At 41.9% G+C, this 15,837-nt stretch overlaps 1 long non-coding RNA gene across 1 annotated transcript; it reads right to left on the bottom strand.

Annotated features, from left to right (window-relative positions):
• Positions 1-12,171: 12,171 nt before the first annotated feature.
• On the bottom strand, positions 12,172-14,258 carry LOC132467237 (uncharacterized). Its single transcript, XR_009527978.1, has 2 exons — positions 14,113-14,258; positions 12,172-12,540 (listed from the first exon to the last, which is right to left on the bottom strand). It is a non-coding gene; the product is annotated as an uncharacterized LOC132467237 (long non-coding RNA).
• Positions 14,259-15,837: the final 1,579 nt, after the last annotated feature.

Genomic DNA, 15,837 nt, shown 5'->3' with positions numbered 1-15,837 from the left:
CGAGTGACGGCTATGCGCACACAAAGAGATCGCATTTTTTTTAACTGCTAACTAACAAACGGATTTATGCGTTCACTGAACAAAGATTATGGAAATAAAAGACCACTTTTCCATCAGACTTTATATATATTTATATATTATCTTATATTATTATTATTATTATATTATATAAATATATATATAAGTTAAGAGTAACTTAAGCTACAGTTGTGCGTCTTCTCCATATTGTCCGCCATCGTAGCCTACTGCTGCGAGTGCGAAATGCATCCTGGGATTTATAGCGATTGCAAGCACACACGAGCCACCTCCGATGCATGCTTGGTGAAACGGCGAGATCGAGCACGCATCAAGAACACTTCCGGGTTTTACGACAGTACTCGCTTGATGCGTGCTTCAAATTGGAACAGTGCTCGGGCAACGACTGATGACGTTTCACGAGTCCACGAGTACACGAGCACGCACAAGTACGCGAATTGAGAAACGGCTCGTGTGTGCTTGCAATCGCTATAAATCCCAGGATGCATTTCGTACTCGCAGCAGTACGATGGCGGACAATATGGAGAAGACGCACAACTGTAGCTTAATTACTCTTAACTTATATATATATTTATATAATATAATAATAATAATAATAATAATATAAGATAATATATAAATATATATATATATAAAGTCGTGTGTGTATAGCTCATACACATGACAGGACACGCATATCTTTTCAATTTTTATTCATTCAGAATATTTACATACTATTTGACAATGAAAGAGGCTGGGATTTTGTTTTATATCATTTGTTTATATTGTTCAGTAGTATATGCCTAAATGAGGCCGTAGCACAGTTAACGGACGAGCAGAGGTGGTGACGTCATCGAGTCCGCTGCTGTTCCAATTGCAGGTACGTACTCGCGTGCTCGCAAGTCTGTGCTTGAAGTATGGACTTGCCAAGTACGTGCTTGCAAGTCATCGAGTCCGTAGTACGCGTGCTAGGAATTGAGAAACGGCCTGTCTCGATATTTCGGCCAATCTAAGAACGCATCAAGAACACTTCCGGGTTTTACGACAGTACTTGGCCCGATGCGTACTTTGAATTGGAACGGTACTTGGGCTACCACTGATGACGTTTCACAAGAACGCACACAAGTACAGAAAAGAACATGAATTGAGAAAGGCCCCAAGTCGAGGAGAGTGGCAGCTCAGCTGCGTTACTCCCGCCTGTCGATACTATAAATATGCCTACAAGGCTAAAGGTAGAATGTGTCTGATGAGAGTTTGATTACATCTCCACCGCAACGCACTAAGCTCATCAAAAACTATACTTTCATTATTGCAATGTTTTGATGTCAGCAATAAAAGAATAAAAGCTGCACTAATGTACTTTATTAATTGAATATATATATATATATCTGATACATGGGGAACAGTCACTTAGTTTTAAAAAAAGCCCAGCATACTGAATAGTGTTAAAGTATATTTTATTTGTAATGGTTGTGATGGCCCCAGTCAGAGCTATAGAGAGAAAGAGTTGCGACACGCTATGATCTCGCCGACAGGGTGGTCACGTGGTTGTCACGTGGTTCATGTAAGCCTCAATAGTTCCAAACACGCCGCGCAGTCAATGTTATTCTATGGGACGACAGCAGAGATTTCAATATTGAATGGTAAATATGAATGAAAAAAACACATACAAGTATTTGTCTGACTGTTACGGCATTATTGCATATTTGTTAATGTCAGTTTTACCTTTAGAGTGGTTAGATACGTTTTTAAGTTTGAGGGAAAGCTTCACGTTCGTGTTAGCATACTGGCTTAACCTTAACTTTTACCCTACATCTGTATTGAAATCAAAGTCATCAAGATGTTTTACCATGATCATTTTAAAGGGGTAGTTCGGAATTTTGGACATAGGGCCTGATTCCCAAGTGAGCATTGGTATTCTATATCACTGGAGACAGTTTTCAACACATTTCATACAGTCCTTCTAGTTGCAGAGTTCGCTCGTGCTAGGCTAGCGCACCTCAACGGGCAATGCTAGCCTGCTATGAAAAACAGTCTTACCCACTCCACAGTACACCCGAGGTAAATCAATTATAACGACAGACTATAAATCTAAATGTCTGTTTATAGAATAATGTTAGAAATAAAACCAACCTTGCATTGCATTGCATTTTGAGGGAATTGCGGGGTCTCAGCAGCAGTGTTTATATTCCTGTACGTAGGCTACGGCAGCGTAGGTTACCTGCCGCTGTCATTGCTACAAACGCAGAGAACAGTGAACGAAGGAATTCTATAAGCGTATTCAATTAACAAGATATGCCCACGTTTGGAGGAGTTAGCGATGCATCTGCTTTTGTTGTATCCAACGAACCGTACATGTACGAGCCGGTGTTTTGATGTCCAAGCCAGCAGCAACAAGCCACCGTTTATTTCTACAATTTCTAAAAGCACACGGAACCATCATGTTGCCTAGTCGTTCAATTGCGCTTCTGTCCCACGCTTCTCTGTTTACGTTCTTCTGTCGTGATTCGGTTACAAACCTAACCAGCGCATAGTAAAATTCCGCTTCTGCTGAGAAAGTAGTCCCTCGATGTCCCTCCCTTAATGCGATGCAAGGTTAGTTTTATTTCTAACATTATTCTATCAACACAGACATTTAAATCTATAGTCTGGCGTTATAATTGATTTACCTCGGGTGTACTGTGGAGTGGGTAAGACTGTTTTTCAGAGCTGCCAACTCTCACGGTTTCACCGTGTGACACACTCTTTTGCCTGTTTACACACGCCACACATCCAATTTCTCACGGCAAAAAAAATAAAAAAAATAATTTGAGACGCGTTCGTTCCTTTCCAAACTACCCGACGGTAGATGGCGCTGTTGAACGCCACTGAACCTGCATCCGAAGTTAGCGACAGAAGAATAGTGAGACGGCGGGAAAAACAACCTTGAGAAGTCAGATGGGAATGTAAACTCTCATCTGAGACGTTACTTACAAGGTATGTTACAATGAAATGCATTTCAATTGAGAACTCACTCTCTTAAACTTTAAATCTTGAAATTATTTGTTTGTGTTTGTGCGTGTCTGTGGACTTGATTTAGTGTGGTGACCTTAACGAAAATAATAGGCTACAAGAAATGTGTGCAATAGAAGTAGGCATGTTCTTATAATTGAGAGTAGAGTTATTAAACCAACATGATCGCCATTTTAATTCTTTCAGGTTTCAAAGATGTCCCGTAAGAGACCTTTGACAGGACAAAAGCAAAACCTTTTATTTTATTTAAAGAAGCAGCCAAGTGAAAAAAGACAGAGAAACACATTGACAGAACAGCCAGAACCACTGACAGGACAACAGACAGAGGAGCAACACACGGGACAGAGGGAGCAGGAGACAGGTCAGTGAGAGCTACAGCCAGGACAGAATGACAAACATGCAGAGGAGCGAACAAAACCAAGACCAGAAACAGCCTAGCACTGGATGGCACCCTGTCCTCAATAATGACCATAAAGATGGCCGACCTGGAGCCCTGTTTCAAATGGGAGCCCCCCTCAGATGTCCTCAAGGCCTCCAAGAAGGCCACAGGCCAGTATAACCGTGCCCTCAGATCATAGACGAGGACTAGCTTCTGATCTGCATCTGATACGGATGACTTCATTGTTAGTTATTTTTGTAATGCATTCATCTTTTATTGCTTGAAAAAGTTGTACTGTTTAAGCACTGTTTCTAATGGACCATGTGGTGGGAGGCTTTGAATGAAGAATAATTTATCTCCCTAACTAATCTTGTCGTTTTTGGCTGAACATAAATCATTAAGTGCTCTTAAGAATACAATTATTCACAACATAGGTTAGGTTTCAGTTCAGAATTTGTTTAATACCATTGTTGTGGTCAAAATATCAATCAACCTACCTAGGTCAAATCTTACACTGGTCTATGAATAAGGCTATATTGTGACACATAGGCAGTCATTTAGGCACAACAATAGTTTTCTGGTTTAATGTCCAACTCCAGACTAGGCCCTACAAGTCCTGATGCCAAACATGAATCAGAATAAGTTCAGGTATTGCACATCTTTAGCAGACCACCCAGAAATCCACTATAATGAAGGAAATCACATCTACTTGATCCAACATTTCCTGGGGATGGACCTTCAGCTATGTCTTTGCTTCACATAATGTAACCAATATTGCCCATCTCCAGTGAGCCGCCCCTATCAATGGCTTGGGGCCTACCCACAAACCACCAAAATGCAGGGTACAACATGGGTTCAACATCCAATTAAATAAAATTCTCTCAAATCTGAGCTTGCGTTGTCAGGGGTACCCCCGACAAAATCTCACTCCAAGGTTTTTTGAAAAGTTGGCAGCTCTGGTTTTTAATAGCAGGCTAGCATTGCCCGTTGCCGTGCGCTAGCCTAGCACGAGCGAACTCTGCAACTAGAAGGACTGAATGAAATGTGTTGAAAACTGTCTCCAGTGATATAGAATACCAATGCTCACTTGGGAATCAGGCCCGATGTCCAAAATTCCGAACTACCCCTTTAAGATGAGCCACACAAAGTATCAAATATATTAAAGAATAACAACTCATTACGCTTGGATGAATGAAATCTTTTTTTTTTTTATTAAACAATTAGTGTGACAAGAACAAGTGAGTGTGATTGTGTTAACAGATTCAACAATGGACACAGCAGGGAACACTATATAATATACTTAGGGCAAACCATTAACATATAACGTTGCAAATATACTATACTTTATGCCATTACAATACTTATAATAGCCCTGAGCAAATTCAAAATTGGTTTAGATCAATGGTCAGACCATGGTTGGCTGTGCAGCGTTTGGATGCTCCAATCGGTCCGAGAAGGGTTACCACATGTATGGCTTCCCCAAGGACCAAGAGCGCTGTAAGAAATGGATGGCAATGGTCAGACGTCAAAACGTACAAGTGATAGGGGTCAGCAACCGTCAAAAACTATGTAATGTAATTAATGTTCATCACTTGATAGAATTATTATGCCCTTTGAAATGCTAAGTGTAGTGAATTATGACTTTTCAATGATATTTTAAGTGCAATGGAAACTGATCTTACAAGATGACCAATTCACTGCCACAAAAAGAGAAGGGATGTTGAAGCTGAGGCCCGATGCAGTCCCAACAGTTTTCATTCATCGCCCTAAGCCGAAGAGGAGGAAACCCCCTTCTGTGAGGGTGCCTCCAGAACCAAGTGCAACGGACCACACATATTTCATCAAATTAAACTTCGGTATGATCCATGCAGCTAACAATATTCCCCATTTCATGTAATTCAAGGATAGACTACACTCCTAATGAGATTACATAATTCATATTTGTACATTCAGTTTAAAAAACAACCAGAGGTCAGGGATTCACTGAGGATTTGCACACAATGTAGATAAGACACATTTCTACCCAATTAACAATTGCCGGTAGATCCATTTATACATTTTATTGGTTTCTGATTGTGGCAGATGATTTAATTCACATTACAGAAATGATTCGCTTTAATTAATTTTCTTACATTGGAGATGACAGTAGTTGCAAATGCAAAGTCAAAATACATAAAACAGCAACATTACCTTGTAATTATTACAGAGATTGAGGGAGAAATTGAGGTGGATTTCAAGAGCGATGAAAAGGACATGACAGGAGACACCGAGAGCAATCAAGAGGCCACTTTGCCAGGGGCAGGTGATTCAGGGGCAGCTGCTCCAGGGCCAGTTGCTCCAGGGACCAGACTGCCAGGGACTGATGGGGCGACTGGAGAAGTTAAAACGAAAAAGCCATACAGGTTAAATTCACCGCCCATCATAATCAGCATTGTTGAAGCGGCGGCATCTGTAGGGCTTTATGTGCTGAACATCACCCTTTCCAGGATATAATTAAACAAACACTGTTATTTCTACTAGCTATCGCATCATAAAACCCGTCCTTAAATCAACCTAAATGATCCTAGTAAACCAACATAAATAACTAACTAAATAAAAGTTTGATTCACTACTGAACTTCGTAATTGTTGGTGTAGATACCTTCACATGGCGAAGTCGAGCTCACAAACCAGCAGGCAATAGGTCGTCTACCAAGATAAAAAATATATATAATTACGCTGTGCATATACAAATAAATGTCAGTATATGCATCATAAAAGGACCTCTAATACAATAGACAGTTGACAATTCAAAAGAGGTAGTATTGCATATTCTCGAAGAAAGTTGTCCAATCCCGGGTTGCTTTAACTCACTTCATTTATTATAAAGTCGTCGGCATGTTTCGGCATGGTAAGTGAAGCTATACGGAGGGAATTCTAGGAATCGTGTAGAACACGTGTGAGAGATAATAACTCTGGCTACTTTCAGCCACGGGCAGAGGCCCGTGGCTGTCCGCGGGTGTCGCTGAAAATCTCTGGCTACTATTCACCTCCGGTCCTCAGGTAGAGACCGTCAAGTGGGCGTGGCATAGTGGGCGTGGTCTAGTGGGCGTGGCCGGCTTCTTCATATATATAAAAGCGCTGCTATCTGTGGCTGGAGCAGCCTCCAATAAGGTCTTGCTCCCCTTGTGGCTATGTATAGTATTTACGGCTTATGTTTGGTCCTGCTTCATTGGGTCTATGTGTGGGTAGCTTAGATTCTTAAAATACGTAACAATCCCTCCTTGGTCATCTTAGATGACCATACAATAATATTTTAAATCATAAACACCATTTACCACACCGAAAACATAGTCAAAGTAGGATCAATCATCAACACCATCAACCGTGTGGGAACGACTCTCGAATAGAGGACACAACGCGCTCATAATACTGAGACGGCATTCACCTTGTCGGTCTCATTGGAAATACAGGTCATTATTTAACAATACAACAATGAACATAAATCTTGTTATCATACAATCACATGGCCAAACAGCACACAAACAAAACCATCCATAGAAATCCTGAGCTAATACTTTTGGTCATGTGCTACAAGGTCATACAATTTTCAACATGTGCAAAAGTAAAGTAAAAATTGGTGGTCATAATACAATTTTAAAATTTCAAAATGATTGATAGGCTAGCATGGATTTGGAGGGTTCAGGTGATCTTCGTGTATTGGTGCGCTGGTTCATGTGGGTGGTCATTGTTTTTTCTGTCGCCGTCGGGCCTGTCATTCATGAACCCAAGACTCGTCCCTCCTTGTCAAGGGCTCATCTCAGAGAGGTTACTCCTACATCATGGGAGCCTCCAAACAGGTTCTCCGTCGTCGTCGTGTCAGCAACAGGTGGCCTGTAAAACAACCGTCTCAAAGAAGATCAACAGTACCATTATCAATGCAGCGATTCAGAAATAACGGGTTGCACTCGCAACCAAGCAACACTACACAATAACAAACATAGTCTGGTATGGTTGTTTTAAAATTTGTTATTCAAGTAAATCCGGGATATTGATTATCTTATATACAGGCGCTTCTACTAGAATAGTATAGGTGTTGACTATTCTACATATTACAGCTGGATAGGGTCGGGCCCCTCAGGTGATGTATCGTTCACTTTCATCGGATCATATCTGATCCCCATGTAAGCCTGAATGGCACTTGGCGCTTCTGTAGCGCCCACTGCTGTGGGGATCAGCAGATGCAGTAGCCCTCGTGCACAGGGAATACAACGGCAGCCGGTCTCTGCATTTATTCCCGCGACGGGCACTTACTGGATCATGCTTTTCCACCTCCCAAACATATTCTCCATCCATCCTGTGAAAGGGTCATTAATGCCGGAGTTCTCTGCCAATTCTAACCTGAGGGATTGTAATTATGACAGCAACCCATCCAGAGCTGTGTTATTGGGGATAAAGTACAACACGTTGTGCCTATCATCACATTTACCCCTCCTTGCTCTGTCAATAACATATTCATATCTATATATATTCCTTTTAACTTTATCTGGTAAACTGAACGAATTGTTGCTGATTATAATACATGTAATTTATCCAAACAATATATATATACATATTTTCTTTTTTTTAACACAACCAAAGGGACAACCAAAACAGAACCGATTCAAATCCTGCCGTTATTTGATTTCCTCATGTGACTGTTACTCCTTGCTCGGCGGACGTAGTTTATAGGCTCCGGGTTTGTCTGCATCTGGTTCTGGAACTTTTGTTTCTATTGTAGAAATACAAACTCATGTACAGCAGTTAGTTGTTCAAAAACATATTTCCTATAATTCTATTTTTATTGTTCTAATGGAAGTCCATTATGGGATCCTAGAAATGTAAGTGTAAGCATGAATCTAACCGTAAGCATTACGTGCAAAGTTAGCTGTGTCAGAGTGATACATGGTACTCATCTTGCTTCTGGAAACATTGGACCTGAAAATTGCATGCGTTTCAAATATGTTAGTATTATAATTGATCTATTTAGTGCTTGTACGGATTTTAAATTTTTGTTTTGAGTGACCCATTCCTTATTCTGAGCCGATTTCAACCTTCAACCTTGATTTAATATTCACACTACATCCCTCCTTACGCATTGCTTCAGCCATGCGCATTAAAATTAACCAATCCTACCAACGGTGTAGTGCAACCAAGTTGAAGTTCCCTTCCTTAATCATCTTAACCAATCCATTATGAAGATAAATGAAAACCAGTACATACAAAACCAAAGGTCGATAGTTGTGGGTCTATGCAGCCGTCTTGAGACCACGCTGTTGTTAAATGCAGTAAACCGTAAATGTTTCATGAGTCAGTATACCTGTGTGCCGTAACTTATCAGAGTAAAAAATATCAGACTATGAGACGCTGACGTTGTAACAAAGCGTTACAGCAGTAGCAGTGGTATTTGAAAGGTTAACCCACTACTTCTGAATTTAAATTGAGCCTATATTGTCCCTGGCGAGCAGATGTATTGCTAATCCCTTTCCTATCTTATAAACCCAAAAAGATGAAAAAAGGGAAATTACAATGTTAAAATTTGTATGTTCAATATCACTCCTTTGTAACCGTATCTGGTTCCAACAGTTACCTTATAGGGTGGTATTTTAAAACAAAACAAAACTTGAACCTAAAAGAAAAATTCAGAAGTTATTGGGTGAAGCAAATGTTATTGAAAGTTAATTATAATGAACCATTTTCTAATTATCTTAGTTTTATATGTGGTATGCTTTCAATATCCCCTCGTGTATGTAACAGTCGAGTAACCTCCATTATTTTGGTGGCTCTGACACACACAAGAATCCACCATTTGTTTTCATTTTATATTTTTACTGATTTTTATTTTCATTTTATTCTTATCTCTATATACACATTCTTAAGAAAAGCACGAACGAAGATTAATCATAACATGCATCAACAGACCTCAGATGGGATTTCTTCCTGCGGAGCCCTTCATTTTCTAAAGGGTCCGCAGAGAGGTCCGCTGAGTGGCCAGGAGTTCTTACACCTTCAGAAGTGTTGCTGAGGCCAGCTGCCTCACAACAAACCAAAAGCCTTTGTTAACCATATGGTCATCTAAGTCATCATTCCTTAAGATGTCATAAATATGGGGTTGGCCGTTCCTTATCACTTGCGTCTCTGCGCTTCTCTGGGGATCAAGGATAACGGGCCCAAACCAACACAGGACAACAAAGGAACAGAGTGAGAACTGACTTCAACTAACCTCAAAGGATTTTGAACGACCCTGCAGAATAACAGGATGACAAGACCACATGGGAAAATACAAACATACAAAACTTAAATTTGAACATTATCAAAATATCTTAATATAAAAAATCTGCATTTCAATATTAGGCATCATATTTCTGTTGTTACCGGAACGTTGTCAGTTGGGGACAGTCGGGGTTACGTACGGCTGTGCGTTTTGGTTGACCATTAAACTGGTTGTGATATATTGTAATAATCGAGTATCCACTGTCTTGGCGTGTAATGAAAAAACGTAACACGTATATTGTTAATCAAAATTAGTATGAATTATGGATTACATTTTATTCTATTTATGTAATTTTATTGTAAATATTGCCAATTATTAACCATAGATTATGTGAAGACTTTTATTAAAATATTGTTATTTTTATAGTTTGTAGATAATTATTCCTATCTTAAGATCACCGTGTAACTGTCGTACAGGGATCTAGTTTGATGTAAGACCCCTGGGTTGGTGTCCTTTTGTAGGACTTCTTTCGGTTCTGGAATCCGGCTTTCCTAATTGTTGAATACAAGATAATGCATGCATATTGGTGGTACGATATTATATCTATTGCAATCGCTCCAATGGAAGCAATAGTTGACCTTTGAACACCTCACGCAGTGTTATTCAGTTTATTCGTATGTAGTAGCTGATTATAGCAGAATTTAACCCATGTTAATATTCGCAAAAAACGTATTGTAATTGTGTCTACAGCAGTTGAGCTAACTCCCTCCTTGGGCACCGTTTAAAACCATGTGCACCATTTATTAATTAGACATATTATTCTAGCAGTTGAACCCCGTGTCTATTTGAACCAGCCTGGTTCTCTACCTGTCTTGCTACACAAAACGCATGTTGAATAGACAGAAGGGCTTAGCAACCTGAAAATAAATAAATAATACTGTCAGTGTTTGGCATTCGTTCTTATACTGCCATTTCCTGGAGAGAGAGAATTAAGATCATTGCAGAGAAGTAAAAAGATGAGTGTTTGGCAACTATAATGCTTGTGTTGACACCTCCTAAAGAGAAAAGAGAATTAAGATTTTATGCACAGAAGTAAAATGATGATCGTGGGCAACTGATCGTTGTGTTGCCACTCCCTGATTAGAAAAGGGAATATTTGTAGTAATGTTAACGATTAAAATGATGAATGTCGGGCATCCATTACTGCTCGGGTTGCAAAGGCCTGACGAGAAAAGAGAACAAATTTAGTACAAATGCAAGACATTTATAGATCGTTTAAACTATCAATGTTGGTGAATCAAAAAACATTGATTACAACCTACACAAATATTTGCGTGTTTTGCCGATATCAACTAGGGACTGGCTCCCTGTATTTCAGCACCCAGACACACAGACCCTCAAATATACAAACACATATACCAAATTGACATGCTGGTTCCAACATATTACCAGGTGTTAGGGGTGGGAGGGGGCAAGGGGGAGAAAGAACAATGAGATAAGACTTCAATTTAACTGACAATAGGAAGGGGTTTAGCCTCCTTCTTTAAACAATGTAAATAAGGCAGTGTGTAGTAGAGAGCGTTTGGAGGTACAGCCTAGGTGTGCTTTAAGTTGCAGGGCTGTGTGATCTGCAGGGCTTTGTCTATCAAGTTGATGTGGCATAGGGGTGTATATAAATGTATTAGATCCCTCTGATTCAGTATGAATGTTAAAGTCAAGAGGGGTTTTGAACGGCTATTTAATTACCCTATTGTTGCAAGGCAAATTTGGTCTCGTTTGGACAATTAAGGGGATTCTTGAGCTGGATGGGGGAAAACAGTAGATCGGCTTCTTGGAAAGCAGGGGGTTGTCCAGTTGGGACTTATAATAGTTATATTCTTGTGGTGCAGTTGGAGATGTTGAGATGTAATTGCGAATAATCTCGTGTTATCGAGTAGGGGGCACTACCAAGGACTACAAATATGGCTGCGGTGCAAACAACATACGTATCAGCCGATAAAAGAAACTTTCTGAGTTCTATTTGTCCGGCTGATATCTGGGGTACCTTATGGCATAAGGCTACCACTTAAAGGCCCACTATGCAACTTCGGGCATTTCTTCGCTGTTTTCTTGGTTTTGGAACGCACATTTCTCTACACAGCGCCCCCTACAGCTTCGTAGTAGATATTTCACAACACTGTCGTAACAACTCGTTGACGACCCTTCCCCATGCACTTCTACGCGAGCCATGTGCATTTGTTTTCAAAGAAGCCGGCGAATGCGTGGAGCCATGTCCGAAGTAGATGTTCATAAAGTGTAGGCAAGGTTATACATTTTTAAAATGGTGTATTTGTATTGCAATAAACATAAATCCATCCTTTTTTATAGTTGAAGGGGAGAATTTATATCCTAGGTTATAATTGTTATATCTTAGGTTGAACAGAACAATCAGTGTAAGAGGTTTGGCCAACATAATAATCTGAATAAAAAAGAACCTGGATTCGGGGATTCAGTCTGTATCTGGGGGACGAGACGGACGAACAGCAAAACACCCATGGAAACAAAGGTGTTTATATGGTTGCAACCAAGCAAGCTAGAAACATACAGGGCTCACAACAAAACGGTCGAGAAAACAATTTTTACAGGGCTCACAACAAAATGGTTGAGCAAACACATTTGTACAGAGACTATCAACATCAAGAATACCACGAAGACAAAGTTCACCCAAGGGTACTTTCAATTTCAAAAGCAACACGGCCGAGTCGGCGTCTGATTTGCAGTCTTCTTTTTCTTTCAGTTCACGCTATTCCTGAAAAGCTTGCCCAACGTTTACTCGTGTCTGGCCTCTCTGTCGGTCAGTCTCCCTTTTCTCTTCTTCTGTTCCTCCGACATTGGGTTTCTCTGTCTCTTTTTAGTCGGCTGATCTATGATGAATATAACAATCCCTTAGTTACTTGTGTTTATATCGAGCCGGTTCCGTGTTTGGGGGTCTGTGCTGTAAAGCACCAACGCCCGGAGTTCAGAAAATTGAACTTTCAACGCTCCAACGCGTGACGCTTAGCCACAATAGCCAATCAGCGTGGAGCTTGACCCGACGTCACTGACAGAGAGTAGTGACCCTTGCACAGAAGCATACGGCCGACATCTTTCTTTATTCTGGGTGGAAATAGTAACATAGTTACGCCATTAAATGCGTTTATGGAAACATTTTTAGCGAGAAATGTGCATTTTACTTTCATAATGTTCGCTCGGTGAATGTGAAGGATGTTTGGTTTGATAGTTATGACGAAGAGTGAACGCTCCGTTCACTTGCATGGACAGAGTCTCTGGTTGCTAAGCAACCTCAACGTCTTGGCGGACTATTTCTCTGCTGATCAACACTACGAATGCTGGAAACACACCAGACACACCATGTGAAGTTATTTAACCCGATTATCGTTATTTATGAGTCCTTGGCCCAAGTGAAGGAGTTCAAGTACCTCGGGGTCTTGTTCGCGAGTGAGGGTACTATGGAGCGTGAGATTGGCCGGAGAATCGGAGGTGGTATTGCGTTCGCTTTACCGCACTGTTGTTACGAAAAGAGAGCTGAGCCGCAAGGCAAAGCTCTCGATCTACCGGTCGATCTTCGTTCCTATCCTCACCTATGGTCATGGGTGATGGCCGAAAGGACGAGATCGCGGGTACAAGCGGCCGAGATGAGTTTTCTCAGAAGGGTGGCTGGCGTCTCGGGATAGGATGAGAAGCTCAGTCATCCGTGAGGAACTCGGATTACGCCCCGTGCCCACTACCTCCGTAGTGGGCACTACGGGTCACCGCTTGCGAGGCAAGCGGGTCATCTTGCCTCGCAACAAGCAGGAAGAAGCGGGAAGAACCCGGCGAAGCGATTTGATTGGCTGACGGATGCCTCTGCAAAGACTACTCCCCCATCCGTCAGCCACGCCTTCCCACGTCCGTTGACTGAGTGCAGTGGGCACGAGGCGTTAGAGCCGCTGCTCCTATACTTAGAAAGGAGTCAGCTGAGGTGGTTCGGGCATCTGGCAAGGATGCCCACTGGGCACCTCCATTGGGAGGTGTTTCAGGCACGTCCAGTGGGGAGGAGACCTCGGGGAAGACCCAGGACTAGGTGGATAGATTATATCTCAACACTGGCCTGGGAATGCCTCGGGATCCCCCCGTCAGAGCTGGTCAATGTGGCCCGGGAAAGGGAAGTCTGGAGCCCCCTGCTTGAGCTGCTCCCCCCGCGACCCGACCCCGGATAAACGGATGACGATGAGATGAGATCGTTATTTATATCCGAGATTATTTAATCTAACCCGATCTAAACTCTATCATGCACCCAAACACGGCGGCGTTTGGGTTTCCTACCTCGGACTCTAGCGCAGCCACAGGCGCGTTGGGCGCGTTGAACCATTTTTGTGACACACAATGATCAAGCGTCAGGTTAGGCGCGTTACTCGCGTTATCCAACGCGAGTAACGCGGTTGGTGTGGCCGTACCATTAGTCGATTGATCCATGATGAATGCAACAATTGCCTCGCAACTGGCTGTTTATATCTAGCCGGTGCCATGTTTGGGTGTGTGTCTGTGCCGTAAAGCATTTTCAAAACTACAATCTGACTACATTTTCGAGGATACTTCCGTTGCGACATGGGTAAATGACACACCCACCAATCGACCCAGAAATGGATGCAGAACCATCAGCATAACTCTAAACCTGCATACTTAGGGCCCTATTTTAACGGTCTGAAACGCAAGTGGGAAGCGCAAAGCGCAAGTAGCTTTGTGGGCGGTTCTACGGCGCTATCGCTATTTTACAGGCGGATAAATGACACTTGCGTCGCGGCGCAAGTGTCAAAAGGGTTGGTCTGAAGCAGCCTAGTTACCCGTAGGTGTGGTTTGGGCGTAACGTCCAACAAACCAATGAGAGTGCCAGCTCCCATCCCCTTTAAGAGCCATGAGCGCATTTGAATCGGACAAGTATTTTGACAGGGCGTCTGCAGTCTCCGATGAGACAGATGCACATGAATTTCAAACTGCAAATGGCTCAGTTTATTGCCAAATAATATGGCCTAATTCACACATGGAATAAGGGGTTTTCTTCCACAACTTCAGAAATACTGAGTCCTCAAATAAATTTCGGCAAAGAAAACGTATATGATATAACATATGATATGCGGTAACTGTGGTTCTATTTAATGATATACGCAATACATTATAAACATTGTTTCTTATCAGTATTGTATGCTATCCTAATATGCATGTGTCCCCGCGGTAATAGACATTGCCATTGATTGTATTATGCGTTACGTGTTTAGTTTGCGTGTGTTTAAACAAAGCACACACGCGCGCCCGCATTCATTCATTCTTTTTAACACTCACTGGCGGTAAAACAATGTTTTTCACGATCAAATACTCATCAATCCTAAAAGTTATGGGCATGTAGGCCTACACAATGTCTGTGTCAAGAAAATATGTGTTTTCTGTACGGTGTTTGCAGATGCATTGATTTAAAAGTACAACTTATTACCGCTGCTTCAGCTGTTCTTTCCCAAATAATTTACCAAGAATGTGCGGCTAGGTAGATGGGAGAAGCAAAGTGTATGCGCGAGGTGCACAAGCAATCCGTATGCATCACATGCGCATGTATGCATGCGCCCTTAAAATAGCATCTGAACAACGCGCCACTGACTTTAAACCAGGTATTTCCTGGTCAGTAGCGCAATGGTATTCAGAAACGGCAAAATACCGTGCGCCAGAACACGCCTCCTCCTTCCGCCGAACCGCCCCTTGGGGCGCATGATCAATCCCTAATTTACCGGCGAGTGGCGGTGGTGGGAAAAGAACGCTCTGCGCCAGTTGTAAACTAGCAACGACACATGCGCCAGTGACTAAGTCACTTGCGCCGGATGCAAGATAGGGCCCTTAATGTAATTTTGGCTAAAAAAGTTGCATAGTGGGCCTTTAACCGCATTTTGCGCTCTCAGTACACTCTTTCTCCACGCTGTGTGTACATGTATATATACACAGATAGTCCTATGTGTTCCTCGGATGAAAAGGGGAACTACAAACAGAAGTTATCGTTGGTTTTAAACAGCCACACACACACACACACACAGAGAGCAAGAGCAAGAGAGAGGTGTCGTGGGAGGGGTGGTCTTTACGAGGAGGTTCAGGCGTGAGGAAGAGACGAGGAGGAGATCCACGAAGGGGGATCGGAGGGA

The sequence above is a fragment of the Gadus macrocephalus genome, chromosome 11, assembly GCF_031168955.1.
Source record: "Gadus macrocephalus chromosome 11, ASM3116895v1".
Classification (NCBI taxonomy): Eukaryota; Metazoa; Chordata; class Actinopteri; order Gadiformes; family Gadidae; genus Gadus; species Gadus macrocephalus.
This window is presented reverse-complemented; position numbering and strand designations above follow the sequence as displayed.